Below are 6,389 nucleotides of genomic sequence, written 5' to 3' on the forward strand. Positions count from 1 at the left end.
CAACATGTATAATTTTTAGCATGTTTTCCTGTACTTTTTATAAATGTTGTCACATAATTAAGATGTTTGGCCAGGCATGGTGGCTTATGCCTGTAATCCCAGCCCTTTGGGAGGCCGAGACAGGAGGATCATGAGGTCAGGAGATCGAGACCATCCTGGCTAACATGGTGAAACTCCGTCTCTACTAAAAATACAAAAAATTAGCCAGGTGTGTTGGCGAGCACCTGTAGTCCCAGCTGCTCAGGAGGCTGAGGCAGGAGAATGGCGTGAACCCGGGAGGTGGAGCTTGTAGTGAGCCAAGATCCTGCCACTGCACTCCAGCCTGGGTGACAGAGGGAGACTCCGTCTCAAAAAAAAAAAGATGTTTAAATGATTGCATATCCTGCATTTCCACTTAATATTACATAATGAGCATTTTTTCTGTGTCACAAAACTCTTTGTTAAAACCATTCTAATTGCTACCTAATATTACTTCATGTGGATATATTATCATTTACCAGATGTATTATGCGATAATCACATGACCATCTTCACGGGTAAGGCAGGATGGCTCAGTTTTTTTGCACCATGGGCTCAGGTGCCAGCCTGGGTAGATCTGAATCTCCATTCTACCCTCTACCAGCTAACCGACTGTGGGCAACTGACTTATCTGTTCTGTGCCTCAATTTTCTTATCCATAGAAGGGGATAATCATACCATCTCCCAGAGCTAATGTGAAGGTTAAATGAGTTACTATTCCAAGTGTCTGGTGAATGGTAATACCATTTAAATGTTAGTTATTATTATTTGTCTACATTTCTTATTATTTCCTAGATGTTACTCCATGGCAGTACTACATGGAGTCGAAGACTACATTTAAACCTGACAGATGCATGCTGCCAAACTGCATTCCAGAAATGTTGCAATAATTCAGATTCGCTCACTCAATAGCACAAGACAGTATCTATGGACCACACCCAGGAGAGCACTGAGCAGCTTTACTTTTAAAATGTAATTAGACAGCCAAAATGGAAAAATGGTATCTCATTGTTTTCTGAATGTGCATTTCTTTGGGTATAAATGAGGCAAATATTAATCACGTATTATCAGCCATTTTATTTTCATGTTTATGAACCATCTCTTTATGTCTTTTGTCCAGTTCTCCGATGTTTGTCTAACTTGTTGTTTACTTTCTGTCTTTTGTTATGCTAATATATGATAAATTTTATATTGATGTAGTCAAACCCATCACTCTTTTGCTTTGTGATGTTTTCATTACTTTTAAGCGTAGAATATCCTTTCCTGTCGGGGGTCACATAGATGCTTACGTAGGTCTTCGTTTTTATGACTCAGTATTGTTTTGTTTTGTTTTTATGTTTAGCTTTTTTCATCCACCAACAATTAACTTTCTTGTTTGACATGAAGATAGGGAGTAACTAAACCTACTTGCCTCAGATAGCTACTAATTACTTCTCTACTGTTAATTAAATAATTCCGTATTTCCCCTATGGTTTGCCAACACTGCGTTGTCATGTACAAGTCCTCCCTGAGCACTCTACTGAAAGTCTAACACAGCATGCTTGCCCAAGTGCAAACACTCACATGCACACACACACACATGCTCACACACACGCTCACACACACCAATGTGCCCTACCCACCCACCTTTAGTTTTTCTATTCATAGCACTTATCACTGTCATATTTTCACTTTATGTCTACTTGTTTGTTATTTGCTGAATTATCGAATGACTTAAATCCATAAAATATGCATAATTTTGAATCTAGGTGATCATCTGATCCATATCTTAGAAAGTATGTTTTAGCAACTAATGTGAAGTCTAGGCCACCAGCTCTCACTCAAGTTTGGAAAAAAATCATGATGCCTGGGCTCCACCCAGTGGTCTGGAGGACAGACTGGGCAACCTGATTCCTCAGAACTCCGCAGGTGACTCTAATGTACAGTCAGGTGGAGCGCTGCCGAGCTAGGGCACTTATTTGTATTCTTAGGAAAGTAAATTTAATACACCTTAAACGCATATATTTGATGGGTCTAAGACATATTAAATATTTGTGCATGTACATATGTACGTACGTGTGTGTACACACACATAACGAATAGTCACAAACTTATCTAAATCACCCAAAGGCGTGAAGTTTTCTCTAAACGAAGAAAAAAGAGTTTCCTTCCAAAAATGGGGTGACCTAGGCTTAAGGTCAGATCCAAGCTGACCACTCTGTCTCCGAAGGCAGCACAGTAAAAAGCCCTTCCAGAGGGTCCAAACAGTCACCTGAACCCCTGGCTCTGCCCAGTTGCCCTTGTTTATGGGCCGCACCCTGAGAAACTGACCTTTCTCTAAATGTAATTCACAGAAACACATAATGCACAGAGAAAGAGCCACTTCAAACTCTTTCTAATGAGGAACGTGAGATTTGAGGAAGTGAATTGGCGAGCCTCAGATTACAGCTTTTCACAAGAACACATGAATCAATGTAGATGCCGTAATATAAATCGCTCATTAGCAGCACATACAATCGAGCACCTCCTGAGACAAAGTGCCTGGATGAAAATCATAACACCAGTTTTCTAAAAATATAATTTTTCTTCTACAGTGTTCCATGCATAGTCGTTTTACTCAGCCTGCAAGATGATAAAACAACCAAATGCAAAGAGGAGAAAACAACCTTGGGGCATAACATACGTACACTTAAACTCTAACAAACAAAAGAATTTGTGTGGAATTTGGCTTCTCATCTGTAAGGCCAAGGAAATCAATGCCACCTCATAGTCCTTGTCACACAAGTGTCTGTTGTTAGCTTTATCCTTCCCCCAACCTAGCGTCGGCAAACCGTGGGCGAATCTGCCTATGCCTGTGCCACCTGGGCCACTCTCCCCACTTCTCCCAGCTGTCAGGTCCCTAGAGTCCTTGCAACTTGGCTCAATATTTGCCTTCTCAAGGAAGCGCTCCAACTGCAACAGCCCTAAATGGTGCATGCCTTTGTCCAAGCCCGTCTCCATCCTTCCACAGGTGTCTCCATCACTCCTGGACTAGCTCCCACTCTCTGGTGAGGTCCACGAGGGCAGAGACCCTGCGTTTTCTTTCTTTCTTTCTTTCTTTTTTTCTTTTGAGATAGGGTCTTGTGCTGTTGCCCAGGCTGGAGTGCAGTGGTGCAATCTCTGCTCACGGCAACCTCCGCCTCCCAGGTTCAAGCTATTCTTCTGTCTCACCCTCCCGAGTAGCTGGGATTACAGATGCATGTCACTATGCCTGGCTAATTTTCTGTATTTTTAGTAGAGACGGAGTTTCACCTTGTTAGCCAGGATGGTCTTGATCTCCTGACCTCATGATCCACCCACCTCAGCCTCCCAAACTGCTGGGATTATAGACCCTGACTTTTCAATCCACATTCCTAGACTTTAACCTTAGTTCTTAGCCTTTGGATGTGTATTTGTGCAGGGAGAGGGAACACACTGTCTCCAAAGCCAATTCCCCAAATTTACCCCTCCTAGCCCATCCAAGGCCCTGAGGTTGCGAGGTGTGCTCCCAATAGCAGCACTGTGTATGACACAAAATCGGTATTTGCAAAGGGTCTTGAGAATGAAGCAAGGGAAGTCAGTGAAATAAACACAATAATATTGGATCTCTATATCTGGCTGCAATTGACAACTCATTAATTTGTCTGATAACTGCAATGCAACCAGCCGGGTTTTTTAACTTCCCAGGGCTGGGCAGAAAAAAGACAAAGGCTCTGGAATCAGAGAAACAGTAGGTGTGAGTCTGGGATCTACTACTTAGTAGCTGGGTACTCTTGGATAAATGACGGAATTCCTCCTCCCTATTACTATTATTATTATTATTATTATTATTATTATTATTTGAGACGGAGTCTCGCTCTGTTGCCCAGGCTGGAGTGCAGTGGCCGGATCTCAGCTCACTGCAAGCTCCGCCTCCCGGGTTTACGCCATTCTCCTGCCTCAGCCTCCCGAGTAGCTGGGACTACAGGCGCCCGCCACCTCGCCCGGCTAGTTTTTTGTATTTTTTTAGTAGAGACGGGGTTTCACAGTGTTAGCCAGGATGGTCTCAATCTCCTGACCTCGTGATCCGCCCATCTCGGCCTCCCAAAGTGCTGGGATTACAGGCTTGAGCCACCGCGCCCGGCCTTCCTCCCTATTATTAATAAAAGCATAATAATAGGTCCTATTTCATGTGGCCCTTAGGAGGATTAAGTGAAAATAAGATATCTAAAAATTTTCTACAGTGTCAGGCACATGGTAAGCACTTAAAAAATGACAACTATTGTTATCATTTATTTCGGTTGTTCTCACCTTTCCAGAAAACAATTGGGAACGTCTTAATTTCTAAAACTGTACTTTCAGAAAAAGAAGGCATGCTGTCTCATCAATTATTCACACATATTCACACACACACAATCTCTCTCTCTCTTAATTGACCTTGTTTTGAGAATCCCTCCCCGATGGTGGTCTTCCCTTCCCCTGGGGGAGTGGGGAGGGAGTGCGGGTGGCAACAGGGCCCACCCTTACCTTCAGAGAGGCGTCCCCCAGGCTGGGGCGGGGGCGGCAGCTCCTCCTTCACACCAGGTCGCGACTGCGGAGGCCAAGTTCGGAAAGTAGGTGAGAAGCAGCGATCCCCGCCTCCTGACTACCGTGGAAAGTGAAAGAGAGGTGTGATTAAAGAGATAAGGCACCCAGACAGGGTTACAAAAACAAAAACCAAAAAAGAAGAAGAAGGAAAGAAGTAGGAACAAAAGAAAGAAGAATGTCAGGGGTTTGGCAGCTCCTGGTTGCTAAACCCGGCCAGTGGAGGCTCAGGTGGGCAATGCCTGCGGTCGGGCGAAGCTCCGGGTCCCGGAGTGTCGCGGTCTGGGGCGCTCTCAGTCTGGGGCGCTCCTGGGCGTAGAGTCCTACCTGACTTGGGGGTCCCGGTCTGGGGGCCCTCCGGTCGGGGTGCTCCTCGCAGCGATGCTCCAGGACCGCCTCCTCCACCCAGGCGCCCCGCGTGGAGTTACCGGAGCTACTGGATCGCGGGGTCCAAAGGGCGCAGCTGGAAAACCCAGCGCCTCGCCCTTTCCCCGCGGACGGCGTGGGCCCCAGGCGTCTGGCCCTTCCTCCCCAGCCGCGCGGCGCGGGTCCCAGGAAAATCAGGGCGGTGGCCGGGTGACCTGCAGGGCCGGAAGGTGGCGCGCCCGGGCCGCTCGCACGCACCCTGCAGGCCGGCGTTCACAGCAGAGGTTCCGAGGAGGGAGGCCAAAGGGGAATGTGGGTTTCTAGATTTTTATTTTGTGGCAGAGCTGTTATTAAACCAAAGGAAAAGGAAAACCCATAGCCGACAGGCAAAAGGTTTAATGAGACAATTATTTTAATTATTTTTACCCAATCAAGATAATTCACCAAATAATGAACAAAAATATGTAATTATCTCAATAAATGCAAATAAAAGCATCTGACAAAATTCAACACCCTTTTTGAATTAATAACGATTAGAAAACCGAGAGTAGAAATGACCTTTCTTAATCTGATAAAGAACATCTATAAGAAACCTACAGGTAACTGCATAATAGTGAAACATTTTGCGTTTTCCTAAGATTAGTAATGAGATAATGATTTTGGCTCCCACCTGGGACAACTGCTTTGCAACAAGTGAAGAAATAAAGTTAAAATTAGAAGGCATAAAGATTGAGAAGAAAGAATTAAAACTACTGGTTTTAACAGAGAGCATAATTATATGTAGACCAACCTTTGAAATCTACAAAAGAAACCACTGGAAATACTGAGTTTATCAAGATCATGGAATATTAAAAAAATCAATAGTAATTGTATATATTAGAGATGGAAACTTGAAAAGTGAAGTTTGTTAAAAATGCCATTTACCATAACATTTAAAAATCAAAATACCAAAGTATAAATTCATTGGATAATGTATGAGATATCTTCTGTGAAAACTACAAAATATTGCTAACAGAGATGAAACATCCAAGTAATAGAGGGATATACCACGTTTACGGATTGGAAGACTTAAGACATCCATTCTCCACACCGTATGTTTTTAGACTCTATATTACAGAATCTATATACTTAATGCAATCCAATCCAAATCCCTGGAAAAATTTTCAAAGAAATTAAGAAACTCTTTCTAAAATTTATATGAAAATGCAAATAATCTAGGATTGTCTGGACAGAGGCAGAGTTTCGCTCTTGTTGCCCAGGCTGGAGTAAGTGCAATGACACAATCTCAGCTCACTGCAACCTCCACCTCCCAGGTTCAAGTGATTCTCCTGCCTCAGCCTCCCAAGTAGCTGGGATTACAGGCATGTGCCACTACATCCGGTTACTTTCATATTTTTAGTAGAGACGGGGTTTCTCCATGTTGATCAGGCTGGTCTTGAACTCCC

At 43.8% G+C, this 6,389-nt stretch overlaps 1 protein-coding gene across 5 annotated transcripts in view; it reads right to left on the reverse strand.

Moving 5' to 3' along the window:
- IL18R1 (interleukin 18 receptor 1) overlaps positions 1-5,721 on the reverse strand; it is a 45,463-nt gene extending 39,742 nt beyond the window's left edge. For 2 of the 5 annotated variants that reach the window (XM_023211329.3, XM_023211328.3), the window contains exons 1-2: positions 4,906-5,717; positions 4,522-4,639 (exon numbers count right to left, since the gene is read on the reverse strand). The gene's annotated coding sequence lies outside the window, so the exon portion shown is untranslated. Of the gene's footprint in view, positions 1-4,521; positions 4,640-4,905 lie in introns of all 5 variants that reach the window. The other 3 variants (XM_023211330.3, XM_031934158.1, XM_023211331.3) reach the window with 3 other exon arrangements.
- Between the last annotated feature and the right edge of the window lie 668 nt (positions 5,722-6,389).

The sequence above is a fragment of the Piliocolobus tephrosceles genome, chromosome 15, assembly GCF_002776525.5.
Source record: "Piliocolobus tephrosceles isolate RC106 chromosome 15, ASM277652v3, whole genome shotgun sequence".
NCBI classification, from domain to species: Eukaryota; Metazoa; Chordata; class Mammalia; order Primates; family Cercopithecidae; genus Piliocolobus; species Piliocolobus tephrosceles.